This window comes from Amblyomma mixtum, chromosome 5 (assembly GCF_055824585.1).
Source record: "Amblyomma mixtum isolate Tamu chromosome 5, ASM5582458v1, whole genome shotgun sequence".
Classification (NCBI taxonomy): Eukaryota; Metazoa; Arthropoda; class Arachnida; order Ixodida; family Ixodidae; genus Amblyomma; species Amblyomma mixtum.
Window position 1 is genome coordinate 97,490,167 of NC_143016.1, and position 20,598 is coordinate 97,510,764.

General features: G+C 50.9%; 1 protein-coding gene across 1 annotated transcript in view; it reads left to right on the plus strand.

The window, feature by feature from the left end:
* Positions 1-20,598, plus strand: part of ck (unconventional myosin-VIIa ck) — a 137,584-nt gene that overhangs the window by 1,245 nt on the left and 115,741 nt on the right. The gene's annotated exons all lie outside the window — the stretch shown is intronic.

Genomic DNA, 20,598 nt, shown 5'->3' on the forward strand with positions numbered 1-20,598 from the left:
TAATGTGCTTTACGTACCTTGTCCTAAGAAATAAAAGCCAGCGCATTCGCCACACGTACGCGAACCAAATATCGCAGTACCTGGGCCACGCATGCATACATTGTGCACTGAAAACCCCAGATATCTCCAGGTATTTTTATACGCGTGTAGTCGGCCATTCGAACTTGGCGGGACCACTGTATATTGGTCAAATGATGAGGAAAGTTATTAGTCGCAGTGAAAATAAATCCGTTTATACTCGAATGGAATCGAAATTTTGGTGTCATTGATGGGTCAAACTAATGAGAGTCGACTGCACTAGTATAATTGAACGCACACTGAAGACAGTGTTTTAAAGACAAAGTAACAATATATTGCCGCGATCAGAGGTTAGTTGAAACGAAACAATCATTAATAATGTTTATGACCATGAAAAATGTTTATTTGCCCTGAAAAAAATATTTCAGGGTACTTTGAAGGCATTTTGTGCACAATCATCATTGTCTTCAAAACCTGGAGCCAATGCAAACCAAACAATGCAATTTAGGATACTTATTAGGTGTAAAAATAGTAATTCTGTTAATGCTAGCAGAATGGGTGCACTTTAGTGTAGATAGCAACTTAGGTTAAATTAACTCCTGCACACAATTGCTTGCGTGACCATTGAGACGAGCTTTCTGAAGGTGTCGGAGGAAGATGCGCAGTCTCAATCTTGCGTACCTGTCGGTCAGCGTTTTCCAGATTTCTTCTTCATGGCTTGCGCAGAGCTTCAAGCGCGGTCGGTATGCTTGCATGCAGCAAACCTTTCCTAGGTGTGCTGTAAGTGAGCGGAGAGGTGACTTCATTGTCACTAGTTTGCCTGTGCACCATGAGTTTATTCCAACAAAGTGCTCCTCGTTGATTTTGAGCATGTGCATCACGTCATTACTGGGATAAATTAGGTTGTCACCCCCTGACACATATTCCTTCAGAGCAGTCATAGGCGCATGTTCATCACTAGCACATCCCAGTAGGGCATTCTTGCATTACTGCCAGCTGACAAACGGCAAGATTCCTTTAAAAATGAAGCCTCCTATGCAGTGCAGAATGCTGCACTCTCTAGTGGACAGTTCTTCAATGAACAGAATTTCTGAGTCATTTATCTCATCAGCTTCCGCTTCTGTCCTTTGTTTCTTTGCCTGGGAGAGAAGGTCTACCAGATATTCGCGGTTATCGAGATCGTAGCTCGTCGTCCGTGGGGTAAATAAAAACTGGCCCACGCTCACAAGCCTCAGAGCGCATTTCATGCCATACGCACTGGGTACAGGTTTTCTCAGTCCAACCACCGAAAAGAGGTTCTCGAGACAATCTTGTAAGAGTCTGCTGGTAAGAAAAAAATCGCACTCCTCATTTCCCAGCAACACTTCTTGGAGGTGGTGGTGCACTGTGGCATACAACAACCAGGCATTTTTCGATATGCGCCCGGTCAGAACCAAGAGAAAAGTCGACAAAGCGAACGCACGTGTTACGGCCGCCGCGCCGCCCCGAGAAAGGGCATGAAGATGGCCGCCGGTGGACTGTCACGGCCGGTGAGGCGGCACTCGCCCTCCCAAAGGGTGACTTCACCCTAGAGAGGGCGCGCGCGCATCGAGGCACCCTATCCTGAACCGTTTTAACAGCGCGTTTTCTTGGGGCACGGGTTTCAGACGGATTGCAGTCATGAAAGTTTTATTTCTGAGCCAGGTCTTTGCCGCAGGTCTTTGCCGCATTCTGAGTTAATTTTCTTGCTACTTTGGGGTTTCTCGCGACGAAGCCGATGAATGCCGTAAAGCAGCTGTGCTTTAACTGTTCATGTGTTTTATGAATGGCTCTGAGCGCGTAACACTGAAGCCCTATTCCCTCAGTTTATGGTATAAACCTTTCGCAGAACTTTACCTAGATATTTTGAAAACAACTGTTGGCGTGTCGAAAACCACCAGCACTATTATGCAGCGATAAATGCCCGTCTGGTTACTTCACCGTCGATGTGCTGGAGCACTGCGTAGCTGAAAAGAGCAAGGGGACGAAAGGTCGGTCGCGCTCCCTGGAGTGCGGTATGCGGAGGCCATCCAACTTCGCGGCCACGTCCTGCGCCCGGCGGCGCCTTGGAATCGTCCCGTGGCTCACCGGCCTTCTTTTCTGTGTCTTTGCTGTGTTCGCCGTCCGCATGCCGGCTTCCTTCCCCGCTCTTTCTTGTAACAGTCGGCCGGCAGCGATCCGATTGCTTCCTTATTTGGCTCATGCGGGATGTGAGCTAGGTCTGTGCACATGTAGTACTACACGGATACCGGTTGCGGCGGCAGAAGCCATTTGCGACAAGCTTTGCGCAAGCGCGTGCATTAATAGCACCGGCATGAGCGGCATTATATTGTTTGCTCCGTCGCATACTTCTGTTGAGACTTCACGTTTGAGCAAACGCGTGGAGACGGGCTCGTGAGTCGACTGGCGTTCGACTTGGGGGAAGGTACTTTTTTTTTATCCTGAAGGAACTGCACAGTCCTGCATGGTTGTGTGGACTTGCAGAAGTACACTGGCAGAAATACGGGTGAAGAGGAACCAATGAAAAAGAAGGAAGAAGGCGATCGAAGCTCTGCACGGCTGCACGTTGGAGAACCACGTGGAACTTGGACCTCTATTGGCCAATATCATGAGCGCTGCGCAGCTTGGGTTACTACACTGGCGCATACGTTTTGTTTTACTGCGCTGAGCTGCTACGTTGGGTATACTGGGAATTTGTGGCCTACAGTGCATCACATGGTTTACTCGTGTATGAGTATTTTGTGCCTCATTATGTGTTACTTCACCAAGGACCTGCGGTGAGGACGATTTGAGAGCAAGAACCCTTTGACCACGTCTTCACACCCATGGAGGGTTTTCCTTTCTCCATATTTGCCGCCGCGGTGGCTCAGCGGCTATGGTGCTCGGCTGCTGACCCAAAAGACGCGGGTTCGATCCCGGCCGCGGCGGCTAGAATTTCTTTGGAGGAGAAATTCTAGAGGCCCGTGTACTGTGCGATGTCAGTGCACGTTAAAGAACCCCAGGTGGTCGAAATTTCCGGAGCCCTTCACTACGGCGTCTCTCATAGCCTTAGTCGCTTTGGGACGTTAAACCCCATAAACCAACCAACCTTTCTCCATATTTGCACCCTCCCCACTGGCTCATAACTTGCTCGATGTTACAAGCTGCTGTAGAGGCGACATGATTACGACTGTACTGCGAGGGTAGACGCGTGTTGTTCCGTCTCTTTCTCGAGGTGAAGGATCCATTATGTCCACTTTCTCATCCACATTCGCAGTTCCCATGTGCTTGGATATGTTACGCAAGTAATCGATGAAGTCTCGGCATTGAGAATGTCTGCACCTTCAAGGAATTTTCACTCATTAACGCGACGTTTCCGCAGGAGCAAGCCTGCCCTTTCTTATTGTTTCGTTTTCGACTTCGGGGGCCAGAATCTGCCGCAGTTTCGAGTTTTAAAGCGAAGCCGTTGTCAAGCCTGCACAGGCCACGACCGGTGCGCTGTCCATGCGGTGGGACATTTGGTGGAACTCAACAGGGCCGTTGTGATTTACGTTTCCTTGAGCTTGAGCCTACGACAGAGCGTGAGCTACAACAGAAATTTTGTATCAGCCAGACCAAGAGGTCTGACCAAGCTGTAGCCAGGTCGCGTGTCGCGGAAAAAATTTCGACTACACAATCCCTACCCTACCTTTAGCTTCGACACGAATCGTAACATAATTTGTCAGCCTAGCAAAAAAAAAACTTTACCTCCGTGCTTACTTTTTGTTTTCACCCATGTCTATCCTGTCCGCCATATTTACAGGAAAATTAAGTTCAGTTAGGCATGAAAGAGTGGGAAAAACTAAAACGAGCATATCGATTGGTGGGATGTCAAATTGAACGGAAAAGAAGACTCAATAAAGCTTCACACACCTGCGTACTCTCCCCGTGCCTGTCATTTCGCCGGGATACTCAGGCTAACTGCTGGGTTCGTGTACTGCACGCGAATATGGTTCTGAAGAATAGAAATGGCTCCCGGATTCAGTGTGTTGGTACTCGTCTTGTTTTTACGAACAGTATTCGGTAACGACCGTCCTTTTAAGCCACTGTATACCGATCAAGATCTTACAGGGCTGCTGCTGATGAAAAAAAGGAGGGTTGGCCGAAGTGCGTTATTTTGCACACCTTTTAAATTTTCCATTTCTGAATTCTTTAGTTTTCTTCAGCGTACGCCGTCGCTGCAGCTCGCCCTGCTTCAGCGTCGGGCACGCATGAACGGAATGGAAATGTCGCAGATAAATCCGAAGCAACAAGGGAATAGTTGCGGAATGGTGTGTGTTGGTATAACTGCAGCATAACTGCCTCAGGAACAGTGCAGTGTGCCAACCGTGCATATTGCCTGTATGGCGTGAGCTTCCGTTCGTGTGCGTTTGTTGGGGGAGGCTAGAAAATATAGAGATCACAAAGGCCCACTGTGCTTGTGAACCCTCCTACGGCACCTGGCACGTTTTATGCGTTTTTTTTTTTAATCTTAAATAGTACAGCCTTGCTGTGTTCATTTTATTGTTTTCTTTCCTGCAGCACTTCCTGTCGTTCGAGAAAATTGCGAGGTATATATATATAGCCCGCCGTCTTTTTGCTTTGTTGGTCACGTGGAATCTCGTTAGTCTGCCGCGTTCTATCGCCTCGCCTGAGCCTCTGTAGAGCCGCGCATTCGGCTAAGTTTGCTTTCTGTCTGTTTTTATCCCCCTCTCGGGAAGGGCTTAAAAATAAAAAGCGAATAGTAGAAAACCAGGACGCGCGGTAAAGCGTCACTCGGTTGCCAGGCATGCGCCGCGCCTGACTGCGCTCCGCGCGTGTGTACGCTGGCTCTCTTGATCGGAACGTTTATAGCCTACCGTTGCCGCTCCGACCGGCCGCCAGCTTGACTACGTTTTCCGCGCACGCGCAGTTAGCTGAACGCTTTGGCTTAACTTAGAAATTTTCTACAGGGCACTCCGGCTTTATCATATAGCGTTACCCATGCGCTGTTGGCGGCTAACGGTGGCGGTACACGGTAGTGCCATGCTTGAGCGCTCTACACTCTAAACAGAAGGGGGTAAAAAGGGAATAAGCCGCCCTCTAGAGCACTCCAAAAGGGGGTGCGCTAGAGGACACCTTACCCCCTTTTTACTCCCATTTATATAAGGCGTATTCGTGTTTGGAGTGTATATTGACGAATACGCCTTACATAGGAGTAAATTGGGAGTAAGATGTCCTCTAGTGCATACTCTTTTAGGGGAAGGGTATGCTACCGAAGTTCCGGAACAGATTTCGATCGCTAAATATACGGAATTCTTGCTCTTGGCAACGGAGGTAATATATTCCGGCACTCCGAATCACAGTAACTTGACGGAGTTAGCAATGGGAGGAGGCCTTTAAACGCGGCACCGGAGTTCTTGAAGTTAGCAAATCGAGGAGGCTGAAATCTCGGTTAAAAATCTTCGTAACTGCTGGAATTTTGCGTCTTTTGAAGCGGGAATTTGTTCCCGTCGCCAATATAAGTATTCCGTATTGCTTGGGCAGCATACCCTGCCCCGTAAAGGGAGTGTTGTGGAGGACAGCTTGCTCTTTTCTAACTCCTTTCGTGTTTAGAGTGTCTTTAACTTGTTGATGATGATGGATTTTTGATGGCGCAAGGGCAGCTTTACGCAAAGAACGCCATGACACGCGGAATTCTCTTGTGCACAAGGTGGGGTCAAAGACCTATTTTCCAAGCATTTCACCCTCACCAGGCCAGGGGGAAACTTGTACTCATTGTATCACCGATGGTTACCCTGATGTTCTAGTCTCTAACTTGCCGCTACCACTCTACCGCTACTATTTGCGGTACATGCAAAGTGCATGTTGTGCACAGCTGGCAGCCGACTGTTATAGCGGCTGCATGCCAGCTGCCGTATATGCTAAAGCGCTCTATCACGACTTCCGTGTACTTTGAAGACTGCAAAACCGGACTTTCGCAGATCGAGCCGCTTACCTTATCTGCTTCCCCGTTTTATTCGAAGTTTCCCGTGCCACCTTCTTTGATAGAGCTATAGCAAAACGGAAAAGCGGAACAAAACAAAAAAAGTGCCGTTTCATGTCCTTCCTTCCTTCATTCGTTGCCCTGTGCCAAGTGATTCTTGGCGAGAGAGCGCTATGGTCCAGCGGGAAGGAAATACGAAAAGCGTCGCGCTAGCTTTCCAGCGTATCGCACACACGCGGATAAACGGCGGGTCCAGCCAGCGTCGTACGAAGGTTCCGTAACAAGGGGGGTGCTATATTGGTGTCCATTATAGTGGAAAGAACTTTTCCCGCTTCGACAATGTTGTTCGTTTTGGCCCTCTTCACGGTGCCTGCACACCGGAGGGAGGGAAGTCTAGCTGAGCCCTGCGGGAGAGAAAAAAAAATAAATTAAGGAATGAACGATTCGACTTGTTGCCAAGGGCCACCGTTTATGGCGGCCCAGTCTGCTGTTTAGGCTGGCCGGTGCAACTCAAGAAAGCAGCGAATTTCCCCCGTGAAAGGAGCCACTTCCAGCCAATGGCGTCGGCCGATTCTCAAGAGCTTGCTAGCGTGACAATGCAGGTAGTGGACTATCCCCGACCTACCAGGGCCATGGAAGGAGGGCAATTTTCATCGGCCACTCCCTGCATTGTCGCGCGAGCAAGCTCATCAGATTCGGCCGACGCTTTGACGGAGAAAGCCGCGCTTCGTTCTTGAGTTGTATCGGACTACAGACGTGTTGCTGCTGCCGAATGGCTCCGTTGCAGGGAGCGAATGTAACCGAGGACTCTTCTGTTAGGGCGACTGTTCGGGTTCCATTCCTTATAACTTTGACCGACTGGGTATAGAAAAGTGATGCTTCTTCTAAATTCTGTCAGTTGTGTTCGTTTATTTTTTTTCTTTTCTTGCTCTGCGCCGTCACTGTTTGCAAAGAGAGGAGTCCTTATAGAACGCGGCTTCTTCTTACCACCGCGCGCGCGGGGAATCGGCTCACGGTTTTCGCCTCTATGCGGAATTCTCGGAGGACAGACGCGGCTGTTTCTTCGTACTGTTGTGAGGAAGAAAACGTGTGGGTGTATCGTCCTTAGCCGCCAGCTGCGCCGAAATAAAAAAAAAGGAAGAAAACGACAGAGGTGAAAAATAAAAGAAGCGTGGGTTATTTTGGAACCGAATAATTTAGCATGGCGCGACTAAACGAAGCAAAAAAATGCATGAAGCTGTGGTGCGATTTCTCACTGTGGCACGAACGCAAAGGAATCCGTGTAAAATGCGAAGAGTGAAGAAAGCCTATTTCAAACGGATGCACCGTTTGCGTAGCGATCATGCAGACGACTTACTGCAGTCGGATGCAATTCAAGAACAAAGCGGCAGATATGCCCATCAAAAGAGGCATTCCAGCCAATGGCGTCGACCGATTTTCATTACGTCGCGGTTAATCTTATTAAACCGTGTTTGATACCCTTTCACTTGTCAGCCCCTGGGATGTCACGCTAGCAGGTCCAAGAGTGTTGACCACGACGTCATGAGAATCAGTCGACGCCATTAGCTGGAGGGTCTCCCCTGAGGGGCATTCGCCCTTTCGTTCTTGTATCCGACTACGGTATATTTTGTAATAGTATTATACGACTGAACTGTACGGGTAGAAAAAAGCTGTCATCACGCTCTTCTGTGTAAAGGCGTCTACACGAAGCCTCCTGACGACAAGCGTTAAGGTCTCGTCATGCGAAGAGCGCGTCATGCAGAGGAAACTTTGACGTCATTTCACGGATTGTATGCATCTTTGAAAAAAGCTGACAAGCCGTCGTTTGGCGTGAAAAGCAAAAAAAAAAAACAAACAGGCAAAATCATCGCAGTCGGGCGGCACCTGCTCATCTAGTTTTGTCTGCCCAGCTTTTTTTTTCTGTTTTTTTAGCTGCGAATGCGGCAGACGTCGGAACATCTGGACAGGGCACGTGCAGCGCAGCGGCGGCAGAATTCATCGGTTCATTGTCCTATCACCGTCGGCCAGTCCGCTTTTATGGGGGCGTATTCGTGTGTATAGAGAGGGTTTGCACGGAGCTCAAATCTGTAGAGTAAAATGGAACTTTTCCAGTGGCTTTTCCGGTGACTCTGTTCTCCAGGCCACCCTGTGTGACGAGTTTGCAACTTTGTTACTGCTCGTTTTGGACTACGTGCGAAAGACGAAGACATGCGTATTAAAGTGTCCTGCTCCACAGGGACGAGCGCAGCTGTTGTATTATAGTCGTGCCTTTCTTTCATCATCTTTTTCGCTCATTTAAGATCAGGCACTGAACTGAGCTAAGTAGCCCAAGAAGTCTTAACAAAACTTTGTTACTATGATGCTCCATGCCGTAAGTGAAAATTCCCTCTATTAGGCCCAGAAATTCCTATTTCAAAACTTTTCCCCGTAGCAGTTCGAAAACTCCGTCGGTGTGGGAATAGTGAGACAATTTCGGCTCTATAAATTCCCTGGCACTCCGTAAAAACTCCCGTTTCGCAAAAATTCCCTGACGCGCCTTAAAAACTCCCTTTTCGCCAAATTTTACTCCTCGAATTCCCCGGAAGACAAAATTCCCCGAATGCAAGGAACACCACTACTTTGTTAGCTCGTAAGAGCGGAGCGCAAGCTTCTTCCGGTATCACTTCGTGTTTGATCACGTCAGTTGATGTACTTTTTTCACGTCTTAAACGCTGCATCCGCTGGGCGTGACCGAGGACGCTGTAACGGGAAGCTCTAGATTCAACCGGCAGGGGCAGGTACCTGCTGTGGGGTATGTGTGCATTTTGCTTTTTTTACTTGCTAGAACCAACACTCCAGGTTACGGGGCGCGCCGCAGTGGAGAGCTCTAGATTATATTTCCGCTACCTGGGCGTGTGAAGGCCGCCACCAGTCATCGCAAACAAGGAGCATAAGGGAATGACTCTTTTTCTTAATTTATGATATTGGCCAATGGGTAATTAACAGCGTAATTATTTTAACGCTGAAAGATAATTGACTATAAAGTAGAAGGAAAACGAACCGCATGCTGCCGGTGTAATCCCAACCCACGACCTCCGAATTTCGCGCCCGGTGCTCTACCAAACCACATCCGCCGCTACGGATGAGGCTGACGCTGGTGAACACTCAAGGTTAGGTTACACGCAAACATAAATAGCCCCGAAGGTAGAAGATTGGACGTCCACCGCTGTAGCACTATAGTATTACAGTGCACGCAGCCGCAGTGCCTCCATTCATGCCGCACGAGGCTTCCTGTCCGGTAGGCGCTCAACCCTTCGCCACGCGTCGTCAAAAAGGCGACGACGTGCATAATCGGCGCGAACGGCGCTTAGGAGGCGACCCCCGACACCCTCCGGGAGCGTTTAGTGTATCCGCAATGGACGCCTGAAAGCGGCCTGCCCCGAGCGCAAATGCCTTATGGAGCTTGGCTTCTTTATTTCCCTCGTCTTGCTTTCTTCCCTTGCTTTATTTTCTCTTTCATTCATTCCTTATGTTTTCTATCTTTTTGTGCGAGTGTGTGCGGTATCGCTGTTTGGCCCATTAAAGTGCTCGGAGGTGCTTATGGCTCCTCCTCCTCCCTTGGGAGAGATCGTCAGAGAGGGAGGAGGGGGGGGGGGGGGAGAGAGAGAGAGTAGTCGTGACGACGTCCGAGCGCCGATGAACGCGTCTTTCCTCGGATGCCTGTGGAGGGGGGATGCCGCGAGTGGGTCCGAAGACCACGACTTCTCAACGTCTTCAGGGTCACGCTCAGCGGCGTCCGGCGGCTTTCGGTCCATTGCATCTCGGACCCGGTTCCTCGCTCCTCCACAAAAGGAAGAAGCAAGAATACAGAGGAGTGGTCGGCACACACGCACGCCTGTCTAGCGGGCTTCATTTCCGCCGCCGGGCCGTGCACAGCGCCTGCCCGTATGGCCAGTGCGGCACCGCGGCTTCCTCTCCCGCCCCCCATTTTTTTCCTCATACGTGTGTTTCTTTCATTTTTCCTCTTTCTTCTCCGGCCTAAAGTTCCCCCATCTTTCCGTCTGGGTTCTTTGCCGCGTTATAGGAAGCGCACGCGGGGCGATATGGTGCAGAGCGGATATGTGCGCGCGCATGTCCACGTGAATGAATATACGCGGGCCGTTTAGGGTCCCCTAATGCCGTCGCCGCTTCTCATCGTCCGTCGTCGTCCATCGGAGGCGGGCGGAGAAGGAAGGAGGAAGCGGCTGCATTTGCGGAGAACCGCTCTTTCTTTCCGTTTTCTTTGCTTCGCGAAAAAAGAGATTTTCGTGATCGACGTTGCGGCGGCGCTCAGCGTTGTATAACCTTCGTGTGCGTCTGCGCTGTGTGTGCTTGCTTGCTTGTGTGGCGCGGATAATCGTGCTCTTTGTCACGAACGTTGAAAGCTCGAGCTTCGTAGAGTTCGGCCGCAATGACTTTGGCGTGCATTATGTTTCATTCGTATACCTGGCATTCTTCGTTTATAACGAATATATAGGACCTTGAACTAAGACGATGGCGGGAAGGTACTGGTATGTTGATGGCATTATAGGACAGAAATGTGAAAAGGCCGATGTTGCACTATGCAGTTTGGGAGGCGTTGATGGTTCCTAGAGCGAAAGCTCTACTCCTCCGGTACAAAGCTGAAGGTCATGTGGCGATGAAATTTGACCTTGAAACCAGGAGGAGCGGATGATTGGCTCTGACGTCATACTACGTGTCTCGCCATGACTCGCCACAGCTGTGTATGCGGTTTTTACGATATGGACGCGCTGACTGCGTGTGGATTGATTCTGCAGTATATGACGGGAACGGCCATTCGTGCGGTCTCATTGGCTGTGTGTCGCAGCGTGTTGCCTTTCATTGCTCAGGCATCGCAACTCATTATCACCATCGGCATAATCAGCCCACTTAAGCCCACTGTGGAACAAAAGCCACAGCACGCAATGCATCTTTGCATAAATGTTCGCAGAGGGAAGTTAAGCCACCGCCAACAATGGTCACTTATTTACGTCATTGGTCTTGCGCGCGATCCAAACACGTATGCCACGACGAAGAGCAGAAAAGTTTTCGAGGCTAACCTCTCACTTTAAAGGAACTCTGGATGCTTTGAAGCAGAGTGTTGGAGCAAACAAATTCATTGTTTCCGCTGGCAATTTAACTGTACGCGGCTTATAAAATTAAGAATGCCGAAGCACACACGTGATGGTAAAGAACAGGGGACAGACGTGGGTGGTAAAAAAAAGCTTCCTTGACAGTGGTGCAAAGTATATATTTTATTACAGCGCACTTAGCAGCACTATGTTGTTGGTACATGTCCGCTGTGTTTGTTTTGTGTATGATGAAATTTCCCATTCTGCTGCAATGACCTCGCCGGACTTTGCCAAAAAGCCGACTTTGAGAAGAGGAGAAGGATGGAAGCGAGCGAAAGGGGTGGGAGCAGATTGCTAACTGAGGGCGGTGCGCGGTACGTCTGTCATGGCGGATATAGCGAAGTAATCAGTACAGCGTTCTATGTTTGTAATTCCATTTTCTATCGCACATTCATTTTTTAGTGCGAAGAGCACGCTGAGTAGTGACGAGACCCATAATCCTAGTGCAACAGCGTAACGCACACATCTTTCCTGTTCTTTTTCCCTTTTCCTCTGGATCCGCCAAACTTAACAGTATAGCATCACTTGCAGTCTCTGGCTGTATCTGCAGACACCTGTAGCTGTAGTCGCAGACACCTGTAGCTGTACTCGTAGGCACCTGTAGCTGCAGTTGCAGGCACCTGTAGCTGTAGTTGCAGGCAAGCAGTAGTTGCAGGCACCTGTAGCTGTAGTTTCAGGCACGTGTAGCTGTAGTTGCAGGGACTTATAGCTGTAGTTGCAGTCACCTGTAGCTGTAGTTGTAGGCACCTGTAGCTGTAGTTGCAGGCGCCTGTAGCTGTAGTTGTAGGCACACGTAACTGTAGTTGCAGGCACCTGTAGGTGTAGTTGCAGCCTCCATACCCTACTACTCCCGCATCATCGATGCTGGCCTTGAACCTCCAGACTGAGCTGCCGACTCGGCACCCTTCCGTCTGTCTGTTGCCCCTTTGCTCTAGAAAAGGCGAAGAAAAAGACGAAACCAGGACGGGGTCTGTCTGCTCGACTCTCCTCCCCCTCCGCTTCGCGTTGTCGGCACCGTTCCGTGCCTGGTGTAGAGTCTGTGGCCGTCGATTCTGATGTGAGCTGACGGCGCGAAAAAACGAAGAGTCGCGGGAGAGGAGGTGCCGAACGAGAAGCGAACACGGCAGACGTGGCGGAGAAAATAAGCGAAACAAGAGAATACAAGGACGGAAATTGGGGCAGCCTTGCGGCCTGTCTGTCTGGCCAATTTTTTGTTTTCCTTCGCGGTCGTGGATGCCTCCTCCTCGGCCGCCGCCTAGGAGCCTCGAGCCACATATACTACCTAATAGTGTACTATATTATACTGTACCATACTATGCTACACTAAAGCTGTACAATACTAATACTATACTAATGCTGTAATATTGTAATACTCTACTAACGTTGTACTTTACTTTATTCGTACTGTGCTACTACTGTGCTCTTACTGTACTTGTTTTTATTCTGCACTGTACTACGCGCGTGCCCCCCATTCCATCACCTCCGCCGTCTGGGCCAATTGTTTAACTAGCTGCGCGCAGTGGGTGGAGAAAAAGGGCGGATTCCGCGATTTTTCTCTCCCCGCTCATTTCCAGCATTCCCGCCCTCGGCTATAGCGCATGTATGGGTGTACCATGCCTGCACCCTTTGTTTCTGGCTTCTTCCTCCCCCTTTGCGTGTCTTTTATCTGTTTTTATGCTTTTGTCGACACAGTGAGCGGTCGGCGCGTTCCCCTCTACTGTGTTCTTTGTGGGGGCGTTTGATTTTATTATTTTTTTGACGTTATGACCTTCCTCGTTGTTCTTAGCTTCGCGTTGTCACCTGTCTTTAATTGCGTGTTCGCGTGCGCGCTGTTCGGCGGGCCGCACGTCAGGAGGCGGCTGGGCTTCACGCTGTCAGATTTGGCGTTTTCTCCTTTTAGGCGCCGATTGTGCATCAGTTGCTTTGCTGACAGTTCAGATTCTGTGCAAGCCGGGTGCTACGAGTTTGCAGCAGAGACCAACTGCATTGTGAATGGATATGGCATGAATTGCTGCAAGTATACGCTCTTTGGGCCTAGCTTAACTTCGCCGAACACTAAATTGCCGTTCGGTGCAGAGATTTAGGAACGAACTCGGCGCTTAGGAACGAAGTAATAATAATTGTACCTTCGGCGAGCCTTTCGCCTGTGATCTTCCAGCGTGAAATTTCTGTGTGTGTGGTTTTGTGCAGCGACTCTTTACACGTTCTACGACATCGCTAAGAAATCACAGTCGAATGTGTAGCTCTTTCGTCAGCAGCTGGTGATCGCTGTTGGTGATTGCAGCCAGGTGATTACGCGAGAGAACATTGGTCTTAGCTGCTCAAGTTGCCTTCTTTTTCTGTCGCCCAGTTCCCGTGACTATTAAGTCGTGTTAGACAATCACCTCTGTTCTTAATTTACTGAAAGACTGATCCTTTCTCGCGTTTTCCGCCGGCCTCGTTAAGAAGGCCCGTAAAGCGCACCGAGAGCGCAGAGTTGCCTCGTATTTCTACTACTGCAAAATGGCTCCGATTTTAGGCTCGTATAAAATGTCGGGGCCACCGTTTCCACAAGCATCATCCTCCGTGGCCTCCGCTCGATTCAAACGATCGCTCTTCTCTGTCGCGTCTGATCTGAGGGCTTCGCCGCTGGTATACGCGACAACCGGTCGTGGCGCGGTGGGCACTTGGGGTGGCAACTCGTCCGATAAATCTAGTATACGGCAAAGAGCGAAGCTAGTTACCTGGACCGCGCGTGCGGGGTCGATCACCGGACCGGCATGCGTAAGATCGATGTCATTCCACAGCCGAGTGTCAGCACAAAGAGGATTCTCCGGAGGATTCTCTCGACGGGTCGCGTCCTTGGTCGTTTGGGGTCGGAACGGAGTGGAGTAGTGCAATGGTGTGGGTGCGGCGCCGCTGTGTTCTGTCTGAGGCGATACTCTGGCGTCGGATTTACCCGTTCAGTGACTGCCGCTTGCTCGTTCCGGTGATTCCCCGCGCATCTTCGAGGACATAAAGAGGGGGACCTCGAGTCTTTGTTATGCATCGCTTCGCCGTCAAGCGAGACCCTCGCCACCTGCGCGCTCGAAGGACAATGATTCGCTAAGGCGTTCTCGTGGCATTGCTTGGCTTGGCATCTTTTGTCCGAGACGGGCGGGTGGGTGCGGCAAGGACTCATAAGTGGGGCCGCATTCCGTGTCTGCTAGTCACGTCAGGCGCAGACGTAACGCGGTTTTGAAGGTAGAAGTGCCCTGACGCGCAATCATTTAATCTAGCTGACAGGCCCGCCGGCCGTATACTGCGGCCCCGAATTTAGGACGCCCCGCGTAAGCAGGCACAGTTAGGACGCGTTATGTACTTGTGCTTCTTGTTCACACGGGGGACTGTGTAGTGTTGCGAGGAACATACAAATAGTTTGACACTTTCACTCCCCCATTTCCCGGTGCAAACCGTACTCTGTGATGTGGTTGTGTTTGCTAATGGTGGGCCTTTCATGGCTGGTGCTGAATGGACGTTGGAAAATAAGCAACATAATAACGTTCCGGATTGCTTATTTTCAGCGCGTCTAAGGCTGCCTGTTTTTGTTTTTCAGTCTTTTATTGTTTTTTTTTTCTTCCTTGCATATCAGTCTCTCATTTCGCTCTCCCTGCCGATGACCCCGCCGCGGTGGCTCAGTGGTTACGGCGCTCGGCTGCTGGCCCGAAAGACGCGGGTTCGATCCCGGCCGCGGCGGCTGAATTTCGAGGCGAAATTCTAGAGGCCCGTGTAGTGTGCGGTGTCAGTGCACGTTAAAGAACCCCAGGTGGTCGAAATTTCCGGAGCCCTCCACTACGGCGTTTCTCATAGCCTGAGTCGCTTTGGGACATTAAACCTCAAAAAACCAATAAACCAATCTCCCTGCCCACGTGGTATTGAAATGTCTCTTTAGTAAGTAAATCGAAGAAAAACTATTCATAAAGCAAAGCCTGGTTGCTCGGTGTGGCAGCCGACGTGACGCGCTCTTTCGGTCTCGCGTTGTCGTAAAATCGCGTCGTAAATTACAAACCGGTCGGGGGCCGACAGCCGTCGCACGTACTCTCGTTTTCATTGCAAACGGCCGCGCATGCACGATCTGTGCGCGTATAGCCAATCAAGGGTCCTGCACAACGAGGTGCAGCGTTTATAACGTGGTCGGTTGCTTTTCGTCGTCCCTTAGCTTTCTTCTCGATTCTCAGCCGTCCGTCTTTTTAACTTTTTGTTTTCTAGTTATTCAGGGTCAGACCGGAGCACTTTGAGCGCACTTCGCTGACTTCATAAACCTGTATCGGGTGCAGTAATCAGCGAGTGTTCGCTCTCTCCTTCCGCTCCTGTTTTGGCCGATAAGCGGGGCGGGGCTCCCTCGCTGGACAAAGGAAACTGGAGCATTGGCGCTCTCGGCTGGACGCTCCACGGAGAGTTTTTGTTGTGTTTTTAAAGTGGTCAGTCGCCTTGGTCTGCGGTCTATAGAGCTCTCTAAACGCGCACGGTAGGAGACGCGGCTGCCCGAGCGACATAACCTTGAGCTGGACCGGTGATACATCGTTCCTTATCGTGACTTTCAACAATCGTCCGAGGCGCTGAACGCGTTACGCTGCGGGCGGGATGAAAACATAATGAAGTGGTGCGCATGTATGCGTGCGTGCGGCGGCGCGGGCGCTGCCGAGTGATCTGGAGCAGTTGCTGCGGCTGCAGCACGGCTGGCGCCAGATCTAAGACCGTCCTTACCGCACTTCCTACTATTGACTGAGATCTATAGATCTGAGTCAATAGTAGGAAGTGCTACCGAAGGTGTTGTGCTTGGCAGAGGATTCTGAGCGCGATTAATCATCGTCGTCATCATCCGGACTACGCCCACTGCAGGGCAAAGGCCTCTCCCATGTCTCTCCAATTAACCCTGTCCTTCGCCAGTTGCGGCCACCCTATCATCCCAAACAAACTTCCTAATCCCATCCGCCCACCTAACGTACTGCCGCCCCCTGATATATACGCTTGCCTTCCCTTGGAATCCACTCTTTTACTCTTATGGACCAGCGGTTATCTTGCCTTCGCATTACATGCCCTGTCCAAGCCCATTTCTTCCTCTTGATTTCGTCTGTGATGTCATTAGCCCGTTTATTCCCTCACCACTCTGCCCGCTTCCGATCTCTTAATGTTACACCTATCATTTTATTTTCGATAGCTCGCTGCGTTGTCCTTAACTTAAGCTGAACACTCTTTGTTATCCTCCACCTTTCTGCCCCATATAATGTACCGGTAAGATGCAGCCAATATCCCTCAGGAGAAGAGTATACAACAGCTGTATCTCAGCGCGATTAAGCGCCGCACGAAGTTTGCCTTGTGGCAGCGCGTGAAATTAAATTGATTCAACTCTGGCGAATTGCGATGGGAACGACGCTTCGGTCAATGAAGTGGCGGAACGAACACTTTCGCTTTCTCACTCGTTCGTTTCAAATTAGCGTTTTTGTAACAGTGGGGAGGTAGGGTCGCTGTGCGGCGGGGTATGAGGAAAGAAAGGGCGCAGTGACTGTCTCACTCCTCGGTGGACACATCAACCACACCGCGAGGGAAGTGAGGGAGAGAAAGAGGAGCCATAGTGGAGAGCTCCTGATTAATTTCTATGGATTCTTTGACGTGCACCGACATCGCTGAGCACACTGGCGTGTCTGCATTTCGCTGCCGTCGAAATGCGGCCGCCGCGTCCAGGATTCGATCCTGCTATACCTGGCGTCCAAAAATCGAACGCCATAACCACTGAGCGAGGCACCGCAGCGCAGGTCAAATGCATGCAGTTTCAGAACGAGGAGGGAAGCTACTTTCCATTCTCGCCCGCGTGTACTGCTCCGAGTCGATAACGGGAGAAAAGTGCAAAATGTGATGTCTGTTCCCCTCCGTTCTGGTTGACCGGTTGCGCGCCCGGTCCGTCGCTCGGTCGTGGTGGTCGTCTTTCCAGCTATCGGGCTTCCGGGTTTCCGCTTAGGCTCCGTGTCCCGTCGCCTCCTCCCATGTATTTACTGCCGTTCCCTGCTTCCCGTGTTCAGTGTATTGCCAGCCCCGTTGCTGTGTGCATGTCGCGAGGATACGATGCGATAAGACCGCGGCGGGACGCCGTCGCCGCAGTGTGGGGCGAGGGGGATTCGCCGACCGCTCGACACTCGAGGAGGTTAATGAAGCGTTCGTCTTCTTGCCATTGATAACGGAATAGAGAGATGGGGCCCGGGAGGGGGCTGCTCAAGTGAACGGCCACTGCTGGAGGGACCAGTTTGTCGTAAAGATGGTGCCTTCTTGAGCTCCGCCGCGGTGGCTCAGTGGTTAGCTCGTTCGGCTGCTTAGCCCGAGGACGCGGTTTCGATCCCGGTTTCGATGGAGGCCTAACCCGAAAAGGCCCGTGTGCTGTGCGATGTCAGTGCATGTTAAAGAACCTCAGATGGGCGAAATTTATCTGGAGCCAAACACTTCGCCGCTCCTTATAGCGCATATCGCCGTGAAGTTAACTAAACTGATGCGTACTTCAAGGCGTTTTGCTGCCCTGCCCTGACACGCACTTAAACATGCCCAGACAAAACGAAAAACAAAACATTTAACGTTAAACTTGTGCTTTAGGCGGCAATACTATAGTTGATTATCTAGCAGTATTGTCCAAGGAACACTGTCTGACTATACCTGCCGGATTGTATACTCATTGCGACATCTGTGATGTCGCTTGAGCTTCTATCTCTATATTTTTGGCAACTTTGCATGGGGTAAGGGGCACATACAATCTCTATTATCTCTAAATTTAGGAATCCATTTGCGGTATCTTTTCCTCCACATTTATGTCCGATCTGCGCTGCGTGGTACCTCCCACTCTCTGTGGTGAAAGTCTAAAAGTTGCGTGCGTGCGTGTGTGTGCGTGCGCGTGTGTGTAAAAGAGAGAGAGACATGTACAGAACGTTACGTTATGTTCACGCTGAGAGGAGGCAGCACAGAGGAGGGGAAAGCTACACCCTAGCGGTGGCTCTGCTGTCTCACACGATACCTTGCTTGGTGCTTCTTTTTTTTTGCACTAGCGAAGAACAGGCATCGAGCAGACGCGCACGGAGAACGCTTATGCTGTTCACACCTGCTTGGTCAGCACAGTCAGAGGAGTTCTGTGCGGGAAAAGGGGGGGGGGGGGGGGGGGGGGGGGGGGGGTACAGCGCAGGCGCTCTGCACGATAATTTGCCAACGCGACTGTACGTGATGTTGACGGCTGCAGGCTGGACGTACGCAGTGTGTGTCTGCCCAGATGGCGCACTCTGGACGCCGCGGTTAGCGTAAAGTATCCAGATTGCCTCCATAGCTGTTGTACGGCTGCTGGGACGACTGTAAGAAGAATGCATGGCTTGCTCGAAACTGTCCTGGGAAAAGCTATTCGGCGTGCAACTCGTTCGCAAATTGGCTAGGAAACGACTAACGCTGTTAGAAGAGCGTCCGTTTTAGCTTTGTTATGATGATGGCAACGGCACTATCTCTCTATGTCTCTTAGCAGTGGGCTCTGCTCAGCCAAGGATGGTACGCATCTCCACGTTTCCCTCTGGCAGCGGGAACTGTTGCCGGCCTTTGCAGATAGCGATGCGCAGATTCGAGGAGATGCGGAACAATCTGGCGGATTTCTCCCCCTCTCGCACGGCGCTTCGTGGATGGCCTGCGGTGCGTGCCCATTGTCCATGCTTTGGTACGCTACTGTCTCGTATAGCTGTCGTATAGCTGATTTTCAGCCGAGCCAGTGGCATAATGGCGAAGTATGGGAAGTTTAAACCGACCAAATATTCTACACTCTAAACAGAACGGGGTAAAAAGGGCGCAATCTGTCCTCTAGCTCACTCCGACGAAAACACGACAAAAAGTGCCTGCTAAAGAATGTGGAGGGTTTCCTTTTTTCTTGTATATTCGGGAACGGCAAGAAGACAAAATCTAATGTCGTAGAGGTCGCCCTGCCAGGGAGCTCTTCTTGCGTGGTAATATGCGTATGTTCCTTGTTTTCACTTTGCCAAGACCGCGTTCCTCGAAGTACAGTGCTCTTTATGAGACGAAGCACATCTGTACCATCATGACGATTTGCTGCAAACATCAGACTATGTCACCATTCCGCCACCGCACTTACTCCGATTAGTCGATTACCTCTTTCTGTATCCGCGTGAGCCTGCGCCCAGCGTAGGTGAGGCTTGGAGGTGAGAGAGAGAGAGAGAGAGAGAGAGAAGCAGTGAAAGCATCTTCCCGGAGAATCGGCGCGCTACGAGCGAAGGATCCGCGCCCGTTTGTTTATTTCCGTTTCCTGACCGCGCGAATTCCTGCTATCGGATGGACAGCACATGCATAGTAATTACTACATCACCGCGCCGGCAGCAGGAAGCGTATGCGACCACTTGCTGCGGCTTCGTCCCAGCCGCGTTGTGTATGTGGGTATGTCCCGCGGTGGTCCCATCGCCGCTGTGTTCGTTGCCGGCCCGTCGTTGTCTCCCGCGGTCGTTGGCGCAGGCGTTGGAGCGTCACGCTCTCTTCGTTTCCCCGCTCCCCGCCGGGGGCCGGCCGCGTGCATTGTTCTCCAATGAACCGAACGACAGGAAGGCGCTGGTGGCGGCGGCGTCCGACTCCGAGGTGGCCGCCGCCGCCGCGGTGCTGTTCGCCAACCCCCGTTCCGGTCCTTTTGTGAGAGCGGCCACCTTGTTTCCGTGCGGCGCTGACGGCTATCGGCGTATGCGCGCAAAGTAACGTGGCGTCGGCTCGCCGCCTCCCACGGACCCTCCCCCCTTTCCCCACCGCAAATTGGACGCGTGCATGCATGCATAGACATCCCCGAGCTCTGACCCTCCCCACCATTTAGATGGCCAACGGGGGATCCTTCCGGGTCCCCCGTTTTGAGTACGGCGGTATATACGAGGTGTAGTTGTACTGATCCACGCCCCGTTTGTCCGTGTTGTTGGAAAGCGAGAGGATGGCAGCATTGGTGGAGAATGGCGTCTGAGCAGCTGTAGCGACTACGAGGTGTTTCAGTAAGCGCGCCTTTTAAGGCGAAAGCCTTTAATGGCTCATACTGTCGTCCATTAACAGAGGGTGGCACACTTTTGGCAGCGTTTAACTCGTGTCAACTCGGGAACTAAAAGCGATAGGAAAAAACGAATGATTGCTTCAGATAGAGGAGGAAAAAATGAACCTAGAAGCCAAGTTGGATGACTGTAGATTAATTAGTTAATTAATTATAGGCAGAAATGTCGAAATTGCGTCGAAATAACGCGGACGTCGATATAGCCACGGGAACGGTGTGACGTCACATCCACCGGAAGTCCTCGTGGCATAGTGAAAATTGTCACAGAATTTTCGGAAAAACGTCGCATTTGTGTTAAATTAGATGGGAAAATGTGTAATTAAGCGTAATTAACACTTCAGATCCGGGAACGATGTGACGTCACATCCACCGGAAGTCATCACGGC